Raw genomic sequence first — 20,395 nt, 5'->3', positions numbered from 1 at the left:
CCTTGAACAATATGGGGCTTAAGGGTACCAATCCCCCTGCAGTTAAAAATCCATGTATAACTTTTGACTTACCCAAAACTTAGCTAGTAATATCTTACTGTTGACTAGAAGCCTTACTAATAACATAAACAGTCAATACATATTTTGTATGTTACACATTTTGTATACTGTATACTTAAAATAAACTAGAGAAAATAAAATGTTAAGAAAACCATATTATTTATAATAGCCAAGGTATGGAAGCAACCTAAATGTCTGTAATAGATGAATGGATAAGGAAGATGTGGAATATGTACATAATGGAATATTATGCAGCTATTAAAAGGATGATGTCTTGCCATTCATGATAACATGGATGGACCTAGAGGGTATTATGCTAAGTGAAATAAGTCAGACTGAGAAAGATAAATATCATGATTTAATAAACAAAAAGCAGAATCAGACCTATAAATGCAGAGAATAAACTGACGGTTGCCAGAGTGCAGGGAAGATGGGAGGTTGAGCAACATGGGTGAACAGGAGTGGGAGGTGCAGGCTTCCAGTTATGGAGTAAGTCACTGGAATAAAAGAATTAGAGAATATAGTCGGTGATGTTGTCATAGTGTTACATGGTGACAGGTGGTAGCTATATTTGTGGTGAGCACAGCATAATGCATAGAGTTGTTAAATCACTGTTGTACACCTGAAACAAATATAACATTGTGTGTCAACTATATTAAAAAAATTAAAGTTCTAAGGGAAATACATTTATAGTACTGTAATGTATTTATTGGAAAGAATCCATGTGTAAGTGCACCCATGCCGTTCAGTCCTGTGTGGTTCAACGGTCAACTGTATATATTTTGAACCTTATAAATCTTAAAGGAGAAAGGTTTTTTGGGTCCTCTTTTTAGGGCTTCTGTATTTCTCACACTATTTGATATCCATACTTTTGCCTTACAGTTTTTATTGTTATTCCTGTTTCCTCAGTTAGATTAAGTTCCTTGGAGGCTTCTGTATTCTTCATTCTGCTGAGCTCATATTAAGTTTATTTAAGGACAGGATGTACATTAATGGAAGAGATTGTAGGGAAACAAGTAGAAGACATTTCATCAATTATTGCAGGGCATAGATCAATCACTAAATCACTTACAGTCCAGCATTGTTCAATTTGCTGATATAACCAAAAACTAAGTACAAACTTGTATACATATATTTAAAATCCTTTCCTTTTTTTAAGCTGGAGTAAAGTATTCCTGTAATTATAATTTTTACATGTTCCTTTGAACAGAACATACTTAGTCTGAAGCATTAACTCTTTTGAAAGTAAAATGTGGAGGAGGACAGCAGGGTTATATTCTCTTCCTTTTAAATGTCATGAGTTGTTTAATGTCTTTTAAGAAGAAGGAAGCGTGGGCTTACTGTCTAGTTTTTAGGTGGCGATTTATAAAAGAATATCACTCCCACAATGTTAATAGCTAATTTGTAAACGTATGTATTAACTGGTAATATGTAGAAATATACTGGGACTGAGTCCTACTTAAAATTTTTTTTAAAGAGCATTAACAGTTACTGATTCTGTTACAGTATAGATGATCAGTAATATGTATTAAGTTGCATCAAATGATGTATATATCCCAGAGTGCTTAGATTAATTTTTTACTGTCTTTAAATCTTAAAAGGATTTTTTTCCTCACAGGTATTCTCCTTAAGGATAGATAGAGAATTTAATCATATCGTAGTGTGTGGCTTGTAAAAGAATTTTAAAACTTGGGTGTAAGTAGCTGATGAGTTAGAAAAAACATACAAATCTCAGAAAAGGACATCTTTGGGGCACCTGGGTGGCTGAGTCGTTAAGCATCTGCCTTTGGCTCAGGTCATGATCCCAGGGTCCTGGGATCAAGCCCCGCATCGGGCTCCCTGCTCAGCGGGAAGCCTGCTTCCCCCCCCCACTCCCCCTGCTTGTGTTCCCTCTCTCGCTGTCTCTCTCTCTGTCAAATAAAATCTTAAAAAAAAAAATGAAAGAAAAGGACATCTTAGTTAAAATGACGGGAAATGGGGACCCATTTGCATAGAAAAAACATGGCCCAAAACAAAACAAAATGGTTTTTTTTTAAAGATTTTATTTATTTGTCTCAGAGAGAGCATAAGCAGGGGGAGCAGCAGGCAGAGCAGGCAGAGGGAGAAGCAGGCTCCCCGCTGAGCAGGGAGAGCCTGGTGCGGCACTCGAACCCAGGACCGTGAGATCATGACCTGAGCCAAAGGCAGACACTTAACCGACTGAGCCACCCAGGCATCCCACAAAATGTTATTTCTAAAGGGAACATCTCTGTTGTGCAGAAAAGAGTTAACATAGTGGACTTGAGACTGATATCCATAGAACGGCCTGCTTACAATAAGGTTGGCCTTTTTTTTTTTTTAATTATTTGAGAGAGAGCACGTGCGCAGGAGCAGGGTAGGGGTGGGAGGGGTAGAGAGAGAAGCAGACTCCCTGCTGAACAAGCAGCCCGATGTGGGGCTCGATCCAAGGGTCCTGAGATCATGACCTGAGCTGAAGGCAGATGCTTAACTGACTGAGCTACCCAGGCACCCCACAAGGTTGGCTCTTGGCTGATGTTTGGGAACTTGGATTTTAAGAGGGTTCCCACCATTCCCAGAACTGCGAAGAGTGGCTCACTGTGCCTAAACTGTTTGTACAAACAATGTGGTTTATGTGAAACACCTGCTTTCCATCTAGAGTCTAGAATTTTGGTACATGGTAGGCAGAGGGTGCCTACTTGCCCAGCCCCAAGGGAAAACCTTGCTGAATCTCTAATGAGCTTGCCCTGTAGACAATATTTTACACATGTTATACTTCTTATTTCTGGAGGAGTTAAGTGTATCCGGTATGACTCCCTTGGGAAAAGACTCTTGGAAACTTGTGTTTGGTTTCTTCTATACTTTGCCCCATCTGCCTTTCCTTTTTGCTGCCTTTGCTTTGTTTCCTTTTGCTTTAATAATGAGTATGACAATGTGCTGAGTCCTCTGAGTCTGCCTAGTGAATCATCAAAAGCTGGGGGTGGAATGGGACCCCCCCTCCCCACCTCCTCAGTACAACAGTAGATCAGGTAAATTTATAACTGGAGTCGCTGTGCTCATGTGAAACCTCTAGACACAGAAGTCTTCGATAGGTAGATGATGTTTTTTGGTTTAAGATGTGTCTAAATAGGGTAATAGAACAAAAAATACTAAACTTAAGTTTGGGGTCTGTAGGAGAGGGGAAAAAGTTCATAATTTGTGACTGAGAAACTTCTGTTTAAGGTTCTGTTTTTGTGAAACTGGATCTTGGTGTCAGGTTTTCCGCTAAGCTTTTGTAATTTATAGAGCTATGTTATTCTGCAAGGAGAACTGAAAATGACACAAATGTGGGTCAAGAAAGCACTATGATGTAGAAGTACGAGGCTTTGGAACTAGGCAGATTTGGGTTAGAATTCTGGTTTAACTATGACTGAACTTATTTTATTTCCTCGTTATAAAATGAGGATAATACCTGCTATATAGGGTGATTTGAGAAGTGAGATAATGTATATAAAACTTCTGCCATTATGTCTTACACAAAATGATTGAAAAATTGTTAGTATTCTTTTTCTGCTCTTCCAAGATACGGAGAGATTGGAGAAGTTTAAATGGGAAGAAGAGAAGGCAAAGTTTGTGTTTCTGTTTTATTGGTTTGATGTGAGGTTGTGTAGCAAGGTTAGTGAGTAAAGAAGAGGAAGTTTTAGACATTTAGAAGTTTAAAGTTTAGAACATTAAGTTTTAGAAAATGGAATTTTAAATTTATCTCTAGAATTGCCCAGTGGAACTTTTTCTGATTTAAGAGCTATTATATATATATTTAGAGCTATGAATATTTTAAGAACTCAGAATTTTGGGTGGTGAGCACAGGGTGATGTATGGAACTGTTAAATTACTGTATTATGCACCTGAAACTAATGTAACACTGTTATGTTAATTAACTGGAATTAAAAACTTGGGGAAAAAAACTAAGAATATCATAAGTACAAAATGAAGTGGGTGGGAGGCACAGAAGCTTTATGAATGTTTTTGGTGAGGTTGTCATGAATTAGTTGACAGCTGTGTGTTAGCACGTTTTAATCACTGACTAAACACGTACAACCTCTGTTGTCTTACCATGACTTCTTCCAGGTAATGGACAATTTGGATTAATTTATGGGCATATTACCTCATTAGAATTTTTAGAATCAGTGTTTAGAAAGATAGTGGCATTTTAAAACAGAATTGTATAATTCTGGTAGTGTGTATGTATTTTTTTAAAAGAACTTTTAGGGGTGCCTGGCTGGCTCAATTGGTATAGCATGCGACTCTTGATCTTAGGGTTGTGAGTTCAAGCCCCACATTGGTAGGCGTAGAGCTTACTTTAAAAAAATTTAAAAAATAACTTCTATTTTGAAAGTTTCAAGATTATAGAAGAGTTGCAGGAAAAACATTAAGAAGTCTCATTTACTCTGCCTAGATTCCCCAGTTGTTAATACTTTGTCTCATTTGTTTTATCGTATTTCCTCTCTCCTTTCCCTCTTTCTCCTCTCATTCTCTTCTTAATGAGGAGTGTATATAAAATCACCTCTAGAATATTAAAAAAAAAGTGTTTCTACTGAACCAAGCAGGTGTATTCTGAAGAAAAAACAACCTCCTTTGTGATTTGGATATGCATATCAGGTGAAGAATTACAGATGATCCCTGACTTATAATGATTTCATTTAGGATTTTTCAACTTCACCGTGGTGTGAAAGTAATACCATTCAGTAGAGACCATACCGCAAATTTTGAATTCGATATGCAGTGTGATACTTTTGTGATGCTGGGCAGTGGCAGTGAGCCGAGCCACTGAGTTCACAGTGATGTGATCAGGAGGGTAGACCGTCGATACCCTTACAACCGTTCTGTACCCATATAACCTTTCACTTTCCGTGCATTATTCCGTGAATTACATGAGCTGTTCAACACTTTATTATAAAGTAGGCTTTGTGTTGAATGATTTTTCCTAACTCTAGGCTAATGTAAGTGTTATGAGCATGTTTAGGGCAGGCTAGGCTAAGCTGTGATATTTGGTAGATTAAGTGTATTAAGTGCATTTTCATCTTACAATATTTCCACTTATGATGGATTTGTTGGGCTATAACCCCATTGTGAGTTGAGGAAGATCTGTAGTTCATTACAAGATGATGATGAGAGTTTATTTTCTTTTCGTGGGGCCAGAAGGGCTCTCAGTCATGTGGGCTAAATTCACCTTTAGCCCGGAAGGTTGACCTATAGCCTGCATAGTGAAAATAAAGATCAAATATGTGCTGGTTGCTGCATTCTTTTTTAAAAATTTAATTTGTTTTTTGAGTAGTCTCTACAGCCAGGATGGGGCTTGAAGTGACGCCCCCAATATCGAGCGATGCATGCTCTTCCTTCTGAGCCAGCCAGGCATCCCTGGTTGCTGCTTTTTTTTTTTATTATTATTAAAGATTTTATTTATTTGTCAGAAAGAGAGCGTGTATAAGCAGGGGAAGCGGCAGGTAGAAGGAGAAGCGGGCTCCCTGGGCTCCCTGCTGAGCAGGGCGCTTGATGCAGGACTCGATCCCAGGACCCTGGGATCATGTCCTGAGCTGAAGTTAGACGCTTAACCAACTGAGCCACCCAGCCATCCCTGCCATACTGTTGCTATAGTGGCTGTACCATTTTACATCCCTACTAATGCTGCACAGGGGTTCCAGTTTTACCACATCCTCATTATCACTTATTTCCCCCCCCCCTTTTTTTTTTTTTTGATAGAAGCCATTCTGGTGGGTGAGAGGTGGTATTTCATTGTGGCTTTGATTTGCATTTCCCTGATGACTAGTGATATTGAGCATCTCTGTATGTGCTTGTTGGCCATTTGTACATCTTCTTTGGAAAAATGGATGATATTCAAGTCCTTCGCCCATTTTTGAATTGGATTTATTTCTTTGTTGTCGAGTTGTTGGTCTTTTTTCAGTAGTGTCTATTGTTTCATTTACTATCATTATCTTCTTTTTCTCTTTAAATATATTAAACCCAATATATTTGTTACTGAGTAACCAGTTACCCCAAATATTTATAAACTCACATGATTTCTCAATGTCTAAAATCTGGAAGTTTCTTATCTCAGTGGTTGTGGCTAAGGGTGTCTTGTGAGATTCCAGTGAACCTGCCAACTGGAGCTGCAGATCTCTGAAGGCTTGTCTGGAGATGAAAGATGTGTTTGCAGGGTGGCTCATTCACATGGCTGCCAGTGGGGGGCCTCAGTTCTTCACCACATGTACCCTCTGCAGGACTGTGTGAGTACCCTTCCAATATGGCAACTGGCTTCTGCCAACCAAGTAATCCTAGAGAGAGTGAACAGAATGCCACAGTACATTTTATGACCTAGTCCCTAAGTCATACAAGTTTACTTCCATCTTACTCTTTTTGTTAGAAGCTAGTCCTTAATTCTACTTGTAGGGTAGGAAATCAAGCTCTACCTCTTGATGGGAGGAATATCAAAGAATTTGACAAGGAGTGAACTAGAGCAACTCTAGTATCTTGTCAATGCTGATAATAAAGTGGTTTTGTTTTTTCTTTTAAGATTTTATTTATTTGCCAGAGAGAGAGAGCACAGGCAGGGGGAGCAGCAGGGAGAGGGAGAAGCAGGCTTCCCACTGAGCAGGGAACCTGATGCGGGACTTGATCCCAGGACCCTGAGATCATGACCTGAGCTGAAGGCAGACGCTTACCCCACCGAGCCACCCAGGTACCCCAATAAAGTGGTTTTTAACAACAGAATAAAACTAAGGAATAACTTTAGGTGACAGAAGCATATTTTATCTCTGACAGGTTTAATGGGGCCAGTACTAGTAGTGTTTACAGGACGGCTGGGATTGTTAAAAGGTGGTTTATCACTTAATTGTCACAACAGCCCTGTAAGATAATAGAACTCTCTAAATAACCCTGTAATAAAACAAGCAGACATTACTTAAATAAATCAGTAAAAGTTGAGGTAGATAATGCTATGAGAAGCAGTAATAGTAGAATTGTACCTAGTCAGGGAGGTTAGTATTCATTTAGTTGAGATTTGAAGGGTGGGTAGCCAATAATTAGGTCCATGGATCAGAGGGGAAGAGTGTCTTAGATGGGGGAACAGAATGTGTGAAGACCGTGTGGTTGGAAAATGCAGGATAGCAGTGTTTTCAGTGGGTTCAAGTACGATTGAAAAGATTTTGTATACTTTGTATTCTTCAGTAGATTTTGCTTGATGGCTTGAAAAACATAAAATAGTCATTGTTTTGTTTTTATTTGTGTATAGGTTGTTGATGCCTTAAAAATTATTTTTTAGTTCTTCAAATTCCAGATGTTTTCAGAAATTATGTAAGTATGTAAAATAATCATTTTCAGACCCCTTTCATAGTTTCTCAGATTCATTTCTGGTAACCTCTGGCTCTTTAGTAAGCACTCTACTTAATAGTCATAATTTCATTGGTGACATCTAGATCAGTGCGATGGTATGAGTAATTTCCACAATAACTTCCTTTGTTTTAAATTATATTATTAGGAAATTATTGTGGAAGGTTGGAAAATACATACTTTTGGTGTTGGTGTTGTTAGTGAATTTGTTATGATCAGAGACTTAACAGTTCAGTTCAACTTAATAAGCAAAAAAAAAACCTGTTCCTTACCAGTCCACTAGGGGATACTCCAGTACTTAGAAAGAAAATCCAGTTGCCACCATACATAGTTTTAAAATTATCTCCTGCTTAATAAATTATTGTTTTCCTATTTGCTTACATGGGAAAAAAAAAGACTTTTAGGTCTGGTCTTTTTGGGCTATTAATTTGACAATAATAGTCACCCGTGGAAGAATTTGCAGCATTTTTCCAGCTTTTTAAAGGTATAATTGACAAATAGGAATTGTATACATTTGATTAAAACATCAAGTTGTGGGCGCTTGGGTGGCTCAGTTGGTTAAGTGTCTGCCTTCAGCTCAGGTAATTATCCCAGGGTCCTAGGATGGAGCCCTGAGGCTCCCTGCTTAGCAAGGAGTCTGCTTGTCCCTCTTACTCTGCCCCTCCCTCTCCCCCTGCTCGAGCTCTCCCTCTCTCTCTCTCTCTCAAATAAATAAATTAAAAATATCAAGTTGTGTGTTTATATTTTGATGTATGCTGACGATACAACATGACTTCATATATGTATATATTGTGAATTGAACACAATCAAGCTAATCAACACTTCTTTTTCTTTTTCTTTTTTTTGGTATGGTTAGAATTCTTAAGGTTACTCTCAGCCAAATTTCAAGTATACAGCACAGTATTATTAACTATAGTCACCATGCTGGACAATAATTCTTTAGACTTTATTCATTTCGCATAACTGAAACTTTGTACCCTTTGACCAGCATCTCCTCATTCCTTTCCTCTCCCCAGCACAACCATCATTCTACTCTTTGCTTCTTTTTCTTTTTTTTTTTTTTAAAGATTTTATTTATTTATTTTGACAGAGAGAGACAGCCAGCGAGAGAGTGAACACAAGCAGGGGGAGTGGGAGAGGAAGAAGCAGGCTCCTAGCAGAGAAGCCTGATGTGGGGCTCGATCCCAGGACTCTGGGATCACACCCTGAGCCGAAGGCAGACGCTTAACGACTGCGCCACCCAGGCGCCCCTACTCTTTGTTTCTGAATTTGACTATTTTAGACTCCACATATACATGAGATCATGGGATTTGCTGCATTTTTAAAGTGTGGAAATAAAGTGTGATTTGTTGGCCAGTTTTTTTGATAGTAGGCCTTAAACTTATTTCTTCTAGTGCTTTAGAAAAACTGCTTATTTTTAATTCTTAGTACAGGAAAGTAAGGGTTCTCATTTGTTTTCTAAGTTGTGCTTTTCCTTGGAAAGACAGAAAAGCTGATATTTGGTTTGAGTTTGTTAAAATTTTCTCCATTGTATCATGTATGTTCTTTGAAACATTTAACTTAGAAATATGAAATACCACCTTAGATACACATAACACAGGACCCTTCGTGCTAGTAAAGGTATTCAACAGAGTTAATATTATCTTGATTTCTTTCTGATAAAATTTAAGTAGACACAATGCAATTACTTAATGCTCTCAAGAAAAATGTATAAAAATTGAGTTCTGTTTTTCTAAAATAGCAGTTTCAAGTTTAGTCTCAAAAAAATTTAGTCTCTTGAATTAGGAGAAGGTTATCAGACTTAATGTTTCAGAAAGTACTTCAGTTAACCAAAAATTTATTCTCTTTTTTTTTTAGATTCATTTTTAAAATTTTTGGCTATTATATGATTGTATAAGTTTTCTGCGTAGCATGTACATGATTTCTCTGTGTCTGCACACAAATTATGTTTAGGTTAAGTGACTTGTCTGATTTAATTCCTCAATTTACCTGATTTCTACTATTTATAAATACAACAAATGGGTGAAATCATATGCCATCATGATTGTGTGTGATTTTTTAAAATAATTATAGTAGAGATTATTAAATGATGGGGGAATAGGTGTATATAGTTTAAGTGATTAAATACAGAAGGCTTATGCTTGTCATACTACCATGTAATACTAATATCTTAATATACAAGAGTTGAAAAAGTATGCAGTACTATCTGAGTTTGAAAATTAAGAAGTGCAATTGTCTATTACCTTACAGCTGGCAGAAATCAGTGCTTATTCTTTCCAATTTGGTTTTATAATTCTCATCCTTTGTGATATAATACAAGTAGAAAGAGTTGAAGTCCATTCGGTCTAGTATTGGTCCTTGAAGGAGTTTATTACTAGATAGTTAATACTATCTAGTATTGGTCCATGAAGGAGAGAGTTTATTACTTTTGTAACCTTCTTCATGTGTCCTTCATGTCCTGTGGAGAGGAGCACTGTTTTGAAGAGTAATGGGAGGGACTTTCTCGCGAACTAGTGGATTAGCTGTGATGATAAGGGATAGTGGGAAGTGACAATAGCTGCTTCCACTTCTCCTTTTCCAACACTCTTCCCACCCAATCCCATTAGAACTAGGACTTTACATTCCTGATATGCTAGAGCCTGTCCTAGAATATTCTTTTTTATTGCTGTCTTTAGTGACAAAGTTTCTGATAACAATATCTTTGGCACACAACCCTGTAATTAGTAAAGGCATTATCATACTTACTGTTTGCCTGTTATACTAGTGAACTAGTGAATGTAGCTAACAGCTTTCTAGTGACAAGGTGATTGTTAGTTAATATAAGACTAAAGGAGCATTAAAGAAGGAACATATAACTACTTGTGCTCTCAGAAATTCCTGAAGAATCATATTGAAACATCCCAGAACAATATAAAGTATGTCGTATTTTTGCCAGTAGTGTTCCATATCTTGAAAATACAGGATTGAACTGGAGCATTTATGTAAGTCAAGCAACAATATTATTATTAAATTTTAAAATTTTATTAATATTAAGAAAAAGCACATTAGTACAGTTCAAGATTTAAGTTAACAGATTAATGCAGTTAATGAAGTTAGCACATTAATATAGTGTTAACACATTAATACAGTTCAAGATTTAAGAGGTATACATTTAATTGCCTTACATTTCTCTGCCCTCAGCTACCTGATTCTCTTCCTTCGAGGCAAGCAACATTGCCAGTTTAAATAACACTTTAATATTATTATTTAAAGGACTTCTTTAGTATGCATGAATAATTAAAGTGACAGCATGGCTTCTAGAGTCAGGCATTTAAAATTTTCATTTATTTAACAGTTTTTGAACACTTACTGGGTACTTCTTGGCCCCGGGAATATGTTAGTGAACAAATGAAACTCCTTGCTTTTGTGGAGATTACATTGTAGTGGGTGCAGACAGGCACTAAACATTTATTTATTTAATACTTCATGTGGTGATGAGCCCTAGGAGAAAAATAAAGCTGGGTAAAAGAACAGACCCGTAGGGGAGGTGCTATTTATTAGATAGGATAGTCAGAGAAAGCCTCTGGCTGATAGGGTGACATTTCAGCAGAGAACTGAATCATCTGAAGGAATGAAACTTAGGACTTTCAGGAGAAAAGTATTCTAGGGAGAGGATCATCAAGGACAAAGTTTTGGAGAACATTTTCAAGGCAGAGGTATCCTGGAGTGGTAGAGGAGGACTGCCTAGAGACGGACTGACCTGGTGGGAGAATGATGGGAGATAATCTGTAGAAGGAGGAAGAAGGTTAAAGTTGCATGTGGGATGAGAGAGACTGCTGAGGGCCAGTTTATAGAAGGCTTGCATACCATCATAAGGAACTAGAACTTCATTCTGAGTAGGATGGGAATCTTGGGCCGTGGGAGTTGTATTTAAAAGGTTCAGTCTGAGTGCTTTGTGGAGAATAAACTCTTGGGGACAAGTATGAGAGCAGAGAGACACATCATGAGTCCAAAACAGCCAAAGAATATGTAGCACTGTGGGTTTTATCAAATCTAGTTGGATTTGATAGATACGGTGGGTTTTATCAAATCTAGTTGGGTGTCATTTCTCTTCTGGGATTTGACTTCTACCACTGAAGAAAGGGGTGTACGAAATAAAAGTGAATTCATAATAAGTATTTTATATTTTTAAATGGTAACTTTAGGAATTATAGTTAAACTCTGTAGTCATTTAAATTTGTTTGTATAGAGCTCCTAAGTATCACTTGGATCTTGAAGAAATGTGATAAGATTCCCGAAAGAATCTTCAATACCTTTTATAGTTTTAGCATGCAATAATTCTTTTTTTTCCTTAGGCCTTCCAAAAAAGGCTGAGCGGCAGAGTTTTGACAAATTAAATTTTGGGTGCTATTTTTTCTTCTCTACTTTTACTAGGTGACATTTCAAATTTGAAACTGCTTTGGTTTCTCTAGCATGTATCAATATGATAAAAAGTATTTAGAAGTCAAAATTCTTAGACTTTAAGCAAGCAGGGTGCTAGTAATGAAAACAAATGGAATATAAAAATGTCAACATGTAAAATTGAAACTTTTGAATGACTGAATAATATATCTGAATTTGCTAGCAAACCTGCTATGTCTGATAGTGTGGAAAGGAGTTGCATCATAGGAAATAAATCTGAAATTTGAGGATCTCAGAACTCTTAATATCTAACTGGGTCAACAGTGGCACCTTTTTTTTTTTTTTTTTTTTTTTTTAAATAGAGGCACTTTGAATAAAAAATGGGGGCGTCTGGGTGGCTCAGTTGACTCTTGATCTCGGCTCATGTCATAGCTCAGGTCATGATCTCAGGGTCCTGACATTGAGCCCCACCTCCTTGCTAGGTGTGGAGCCTGCTTGGGATTCTCTCTCACCCTCTCTCTTGCCCTCCTCCACCCCCTTGCGTGTGTGCATGCACTCTGTCTTAAAAAGAAAATGACATCGTGGATAAGGGAGGCATAAAAACCAGCCATGGTAAAGGTGTAGGAAGTAGATAAGCAAAATGGTCACTGTGAAGCATACTTAAATATAAATATAAATAGTGTTGAAAGGAGAAGGGGAATAGAGAACGGGAAAGCCTAGCATATCGAGAGTTTAGGAAAACTTTTAAATGAGGAATTGCTGGATCCAGTCAAATTTAGAGAGTGTGTTAAAATGACTTAACTTACACACTCGAAAAGAACTCTGAGAATGAATAGTAAAGCTATCTTGTACAACTTATGCATAACTACATAACTGTAGTTATATCCTAGAAGGGCATCGATAATTTACTCTTGATTTCTGTTACTTAGATCTGCTTGTCTAGAGTTTCTAAAATATGAAAATAAAATACATATCTTAGTTTGGTTCATGGAATCATAAGATTTTTGAGCTGAAAATAACCTTAGAGTGATTTCTTCCCCTGCCCCTTAGTTTTACAAGTTGGAGAAGTAGAAACACAGTGGGAAATTTTCATATCCAGTTATGATGGAGGAAAGATGAGAATTTAGGTCTTCTGACTTCCAGTTCAGTGCTCTTGCACAGTGTTTTGCCTTATATTTGTTTTGAGTTACAGTTTTTTGACTCTTTCAGTTGTATATTAACAAAGACAGGAATTTTGTTGTTAAATTGCTAAGAAGGTAACAGTCTTGTGATTTTCCTCCTACAAGCGAAAGTCAACCTGTAATTTGTAGGAATACATTATCTAAACTTTCAGTTTTAATTGCCAGCTTTATGATTATTTATTGCTTCCTTATGTTTTTTGATTTCAATTAGTATTTTGCATAGTTAAATTCGTTTAGAAGAGTTAAGTTTGCAAAGTATAAGTGGAAATTTATCTGTTAAAAGCTTCTAGAACCTTACTAATTTTATTTAATTTTTGAAGATTTTATTTATTTGAGACAGAGAGCATGAGTGCACATGGGTAGGGGGAACGGCAGAGGGAGAAGCAGACTCCCCGCTAAGCAGGGAGCCCCATGTGTGGCTTGATCTCAGGACCCTGGGGTCAGGACCTGAGCAGAAGGCAGGAACATAACCAACTGAGCCACTCAGGTGCCCCTGAACCTTACTAATTTTAGTAAGAAGGACCAGTTTGGCTTTATAGGACATCTGACTTATGGAATATTTTAGGGCATTCATTGCTTTTTTTTTTTTTTTTTAAGATTTTATTTATTTATTTGACAGAGATAGAGACAGCCAGCGAGAGAGGGAACACAAGCAGGGGGGTGGGAGAGGAAGAAGCAGGCTCATAGCAGAAGAGCCTGATGTGGGGCTCGATCCCATAACGCCGGGATCACGCCCTGAGCCGAAGGCAGATGCCCAACCGCTGTGCCACCCAGGCGCCCCTCATTGCTGTTTTTTTGAGGTACAAATAACTGGAAGTAGATTGTTATGGTTTTGCTGGTAAAAATCTTTGGCACTCTTGATTTTAACATACAGCTAAGGATTTCCTTAGTACCATTTTAATTTGCTTAATAGTTTAAATAGAGAAAGTATCTTTACACTTAACTTAAATTTTAAGTAACTATCCTTAAAATCTTCTTGACATTATTTAGTAAGCCAAATTTTTGCAGACTTATGGAAACAAGTTTTATTAATTTCCAATAAAATATTTAGTTCCCAAAGCTTTGAGGTAATGAGGCTATTTAGAATCAATAAATTTTGAGGCGCCTGGGTGGCGCAGTTGTTAAGCGTCTGCCTTCAGCTCAGGGCGTATGGGATCGAGCCCCACATCAGGTTCCTCCGCTGGGAGCCTGCTTCTTCGTCTCCCACTCCCCCTGCTTGTGTTCCCTCTCTCGCTGGCTGTCTCTCTGTCAAATAAATAAAATCTTAAAAAAAAAATCAAATTTTGATGCAGTAAATTTTCTTGTAAAAGCATACTTAATAAGAGGACTATAAATGTAATATATATCCTATGTATCTTTTTGTTTTTTAAATTTTACCTCAGTTCTGAATATAGTGTAGTGGTTAAACAAATCCATTTTTTTGTGTGTGTGGATGTGTATTAAATCACTGAATCTAGCTAAAAGTCAGTTTCTCCATTTGTAAAATGGGAATAATATTAGTGCTTATGGCACAGCATTGTAAAGGTTTAATGAGATAATATGTGTTAAGAATGTAGACTTTTTCTTCTCCTAGAAGACACCAAACTGCAGATGACATTGGTTCTGCAGGAAGGCCCAGAGACCTGGGGTGTGTGTGGGGGGCTGCAGTGGGAGGCCAAGGTAGGGACCTCCAGGGGAGTCCTGGCTGTGGGAGGGGCGGGGCCGAGGCAAAGCCGAGGTTAAGGAGTGGATCCCGGTCACCAAGCTGGGCCGCCAGGTCAAGGACATGAAGATCAAGTCCCTGCAAGAGATCTATCTTGTCTCTCTGCCCATCAGGGAATCTGAGATCACTGACTCTTTTCTGGGCGCATCCCTCAAGGATGAGGTTTTGAAGATTATACTTGTGTAAAAGCAGACCCGTGCTGCCCTGCAGACCAGGTTCTAGGCATTTGTTGCCATTGGAGAGTGCAGTGGACACGTCAGTCTGGGTGTTAAGTGCTCCAAGGAGGTAGCCACTGCCGTCCATGGAGCCATCATCCTGGCCGAGCTCTCCATTGTCCCCACGCTGTGAAACTACTAGGGGAACAAGATCAGCAAGCCCCACATTGTCCCTCACAAGGTGACCGGCCGCTGGGGCTCTGTGCTTGTGTGCCTCATCCCTGCCTCCAGAGGCACTGGCCCACTCAGCCGCTGTGGCCAAGAAGCTCCTGATGATGGCTGGTATTGACAACTGCTCTGCCTTGGCTAGGGGCTGCACTGTCACCCTGGGCAAGTTTGCCAAGGCCACTTTGGATGTCATTTCCAAGACCTGCAGCTGTCTCACCTCTGACCTGTGAAAAGAGACTGTGTTCACCAAGTCTCCCTATCAGTGATTCACTGACCATCTTGTAAAGACCCATACCAGAGTCTCGGTGTAGAGGACCCAGGCTCCAGCTGTGGCCATGACATCATTTTATATAAGAAAAACAAAGTGAATTAAAGCCTGGGGAAAAAAACATAGACTTCCTGAGTTCATATCCCAATTCTGCTGCTTATTTAGTTGTATGACCTTGTAAAAGTTATGTAGCCCTTCTTGGCTTCCTTTGTTCGGTCCTCTTGAGTCTTCCGTAAAGGAAGCCTATGTTTGCAATGGAGTCTTTTTTTTTTTTTTTTTTTTTTTTAAGCTTATTTCTTGCTCAGAGATGTGGGGATCCAGAGGCCTGTTTTCATTTTGGATTGTGTCTCTTTTTAGTTCCACCTCGGGGTGTTTCTGCTCGTACAGTTTTTGTGATAGGAGTTCTAGCATTTTCATACGTATTTCGTATGCTCATGGAAGTGATGTGGTAGAGAGCGGGAGAAGGGAAGGAAAGAAGTTGATGATACAGAAGAAGAGAATTGCTGAGTTGGTGGCAGGGACTGGAGCTTGTACAGGAGGGAAGGGGTTAGGTAGAGAAGAGAATAGATAGTTCATTTAGCATAACAAGAAGGAAGGCAGAGCATGCGGGTGCAGATAGATGCTGATACTGTGGGTGGATGCGATAATTCCTGGAAATCCTCTTCTGACTGCTTTAATTTTCTCAGCAAGCCCTTAGCTGAGAGTGAGAAGGGGCCTGGAAGAAGATATTAGAAGTTTGAGGAGAGGAGAGCGCATGTAAGTGTTTGGGGAGAAGTGGGAGAGTGAATGGGCTAGGAAAATAGATTATGATTACCAGGCAGGACTTTGGGGTCAGTTGAGGTTAAAGGTCATGAGTTAAAAATGAGGCCAGTCAGCTTTGTTGTGTGCTTTTTTGCTCCAGCGTTCTCCTTTAGTAGTAGGAGAACAGAGAATTGATTTTGAGCAGGATTGTGGTTTTGCAAAGTATGTCCAAGTGAGAGGAGTGAATGCTCATAATGATCCATCATGGAATTTAAACTGGGTAAGGAGAGGAGAGAGGACTTCAGGGGGGAGGGAGAGTGAAAAGATAGTTCAGTCAGTAGATTTGAGGTTCTGCTGGGATCAAATGATGGCAGGAGTTCATGTATGAGAAGGAATGAGCTAGTAAGATAGAAGATGTATTCAAAAGTGGTTGCATAAAATTGAAATTGTTGAGAAGAGTGCATTGCAGTGTGTGGCTAAGGTAGGGTTACATTTAGTTCTTTGATCTTCAAGCAACTCTGTGATGTAAAGAGTGTAAGCATCATTATTCATGTTCTATAGATGAAAAAACTGAAGCTCTGAGAGGTTGGACAGTTGCCCCAAGGTCACAAAACTAGGACTCATACTCTATTGCTCTGGTTCCCAATATGCACTCCTCTCCATGCTGTATCAATTTCTGAAAGTTAGTGACTCATTATCTTCCCTTTGAAACTAAAGGGCAACCTCAAGACTTTTAATAAATGTACATGAACAAAATTATTTTGTTCAGAAATCTTTGGAGACTAACTTTGGGGTGGGGTGATGTTAAAGGGTTCATTGCTTCTGTTATTATGTAACTGATCTTACTGAAAACACACACAGGAGAGGCTTAAATATGATAGTTTTGTTTAAACTCCCTTTTGTAAGGAGACTTAAGGTGGGTGGGGGACAGGACAAGTAAGAATGTACTATTCTTTCAGCAGCATGCCTGGACAGACAGCTGTGCTGTCAAATGTGTCTGCCCAAATCCATGTGCATTCTTTATGGTGGCAATTTGCACCATTGCAAGTCTCTTGGAAAGGATAGTTGGCTGTTGGATAACATCCATTTGGGATATGATTGTCTTCTCTCCCCCAGTAAGATAGTAATTATGCTTTTTCTTTGTGTTTTTGTACATTTAGCTTTGTGTTTGGGGGTAGACTTTGAAGAGTTCTTTAAGTGTGAAGGAAGAATAAAAGAATTATAATTAAATATAATATGAACTTATATTTACCATTTTTAATGTTTGCCAGAGTATTAAAATAGGATGCCTAAATTTCAGATGTTTCTTTTCTTTTTTTAAAAGTTGTTTTAATTATGGTAAAATACACATGACATCAAACTTATCATCTTCTCAGATAATGTCTTAATATACTTTAGATTATATATATTTTGTTCATATAATACTCGGTGTAAAATGGGAGTAGTTTCCTATGGATGATGCTTAAATGCCCTTTGGCCAAAGGAGCCCTTTCCTATCTGTTGCCACTCTTTTGTCTCCTACCTGCTACTGGTACTGAAACCTTTTACCTCACTAGAATGGAGCCTCATGACAGAACAGGGGGGTAGAGAAGTGGTAAATCTTAGCAGCCGATGCTCCCTCCTCCAATATTTGTGAAATGGGGGTTGTATCTACTCTTCTCTTCCTTCGCTCTGGAGCCTTTTTGCCAGCTCCTTGGAGAGAATGTATAAGAAAACCTGAGTCTGAGTGATACGGCTCTGATCTTGTTACTTCCTTAAGAGCTTTCATTTCTTACCATCTTAAGGATGACGTCTAAACTCCTTAGCAGAGCGTCATCCAAGGCTTTCATGATCTGCTGCTGCCTCGTCTCATACACGCTGTCTGGGTTCCAGCCGTACTAAAATACATGCAGTTCCCTAAGTATGGTCTGTGCCTGGCACATAGATGGTCCAGAAATATTTCTAGAGAGAATGAATCTCTGTCTCTATCTATATCTTGAAGTTGTACATTTTTACATGCTAACTTTTATTCCGTGGCTAACTTTTTCAGACTCAGGCCAAGAATCCTGTATCAAGAGGCCGCCTCTGCTTTTGTCTATACTAGTAAGCTGTCTTGCTCTATGGTATCAAAACATTCAGGCCACATCTCTGTATATGATAGCTGATTGACTTCTTCGTTTCTCTCAGTAATATATGAGATGCTTGAGGGCCAGGGGACCATGTGTTACTTACCTTAGTACCCCATAGCTCTTGGCCTGTTCTTCATAGGCATCTTCTATTATTTAGCTGTTCCTCTTGTTTCCTGATGTTTACATTATGTAATGTTATGTATTCAGTATTCCTGCCATTTGTATTTCATTTCTTTGCCTTCCTAAGTGAAAATTACATGGACACTTGTGAAATAATCAGGTTTTTTTTTTTAAGATTTTATTTATTTATTTGACAGAGCACAAGCAGGGGTGTGGCAAGCAGAGGGAGAGGGAGAAGCAGGCTCCCAGCTGAGCAGGGAGCCCAATGTGGGGCTTGATCCCAGGACCCCGGGATCATAACCTGAGCCTCAGGTAGCCGCTTAACCAACTGAGCCACCCAGGCACCCCTAATGAGTGCCTATCATACATCATAATTAGTACGGTCTTACTTATTATGGGATTGGGATGTTGGTTGGAAAACTAGAATTTCACACTTCACTTCCTGTAGAGGACTTATCTGAGCACTTTAAGTAGCTGGACAAGATTACATAAGCTTTACCCTTCTAGATGAGTACATTTGAGCTTGCACACTTTATTTTTTATTATTCTTTATTTTTTTCATTTTTTTAATTAACATAGAATGTATTATTTGTTTCAGGGGTGCAGGTCTGTGATTCATCAGTCTTACACAATACACAGCGCTCACCACAACACATACCCTCCCCAGTGTCCATTACTCAGCCACCCCTCCAGCAACCCTCAGTTTGTTTCCTAAGATTAAGAGTCTCTTATGGGGGCGCCTGGGTGGCACAGTGGTTAAGCGTCTGCCTTCGGCTCAGGGCGTGATCCCAGCGTTATGGGATCGAGCCCCACATCGGGCTCCTCCGCTGTGAGCCTGCTTCTTCCTCTCCCACTCCCCCTGCTTGTGTTCCCTCTCTCGCTGGCTGTCTCTCTCTCTATCAAATAAATAAATAAAATCTTAAAAAAAAAAAAAACTCTCTTATGGTTTATCTCCCTCTCTGGTTTTGTCTTGTTTCATTTTTTCCTCTCTTCCCCTGTGATCCTCTGCATTGTTTCTTAAATTCCACATATCAGTGAGATCATATGATAATTGTCTTTCTCTGATTGACTTATTATTTCACTTAGCATAATACCCTCTGGTTCCATCCTCATCATTGCAAATGGCAAGATTTCATTTTTTGATGGCTGTGTAATATTCCATTGTGTATATATACCACATCTTCTTTATCCATTCATTTGTCAATGGACATCTGGGCTCTTTCCATAGTTTGGCTATTGTGGACACTGCTGCTATAAACGTTGGGATGCAGGTGCCCCTTTGGATCACTACACCTGCATCTTTGGGGTAAATACCCAGTAGTGCAATTGCTGGGTCGTATGGTAGCTGTATTTTCAACTTTTGAGGAACCTCCATACTGTTTTCCGGAGTGGCTGCACCAGCGTGCATTCCCACCAACAGTGCAGGAGTGTTCCCCTTTCTCTGCATCCTCACCAACATCCTTTGTTTCCTGACTTGTTAATTTTAGCCATTCTGACTGGTGTGAGGTGGTATCTCATTGTGGTTTTTATTTGTATTTCCCTGATGCCGAGTGATGTTGAGCACTTTTCGTGTGTCTGTTGGCCATTTGGATGTCTTCTTTGCAGAAATGTCTGTTCGTGTCTTCTGCCCATTTCTTGATTGGATTATTTGTTCTTTGGGTGTTGAGTTTGATGAGTTCTTTATAGATTTTGGATACTAGCCCTTTGTCTGGTATGTCATTTGCAGATATCTTCTCCCATTCTTGTTTGTTTGTCTTGGCTGTCTTTTGGTTTTGTGGACTGTTTGCTGTGCAAAAGCTTTTTATCTTGATGAAGTGAATTTGCACATTTTAAATTGCTGACTTGTTAAATTGTTCTTAAGTAGGAACTTGTTAAGTTGTTCTTACTTAAGATGTAACTATTGTTAATGCATTTCTGTTTCCTAATTTCCACTCTCTTTTATCACTATTGCTTTTCTTTCTTACTCTCTTTATTTTAAAGATTTATTTATTTTGGAGAGAGAGAAAGTGAGCCTGCAAGTGGGGGGGAATGGGAGAGGGAGAGAGAATCTTAAGCACACTCTGTGCTGAGCACAGAACCTGAGGTGGGGC

General features: G+C 38.8%; 1 protein-coding gene and 1 pseudogene across 4 annotated transcripts in view; both read left to right on the top strand.

Moving 5' to 3' along the window:
* The window catches only part of ABL2 (ABL proto-oncogene 2, non-receptor tyrosine kinase), a 108,209-nt gene that overhangs the window by 20,172 nt on the left and 67,642 nt on the right, over nt 1-20,395 (top strand). The window lies entirely within an intron of this gene.
* LOC121104010 lies at nt 14,626-18,573 on the top strand (annotated as a pseudogene).

This window comes from Ursus maritimus, unplaced genomic scaffold (genome assembly GCF_017311325.1).
Source record: "Ursus maritimus isolate PB19 unplaced genomic scaffold, ASM1731132v1 scaffold_2, whole genome shotgun sequence".
Taxonomy (NCBI): Eukaryota; Metazoa; Chordata; class Mammalia; order Carnivora; family Ursidae; genus Ursus; species Ursus maritimus.
This window is presented reverse-complemented; position numbering and strand designations above follow the sequence as displayed.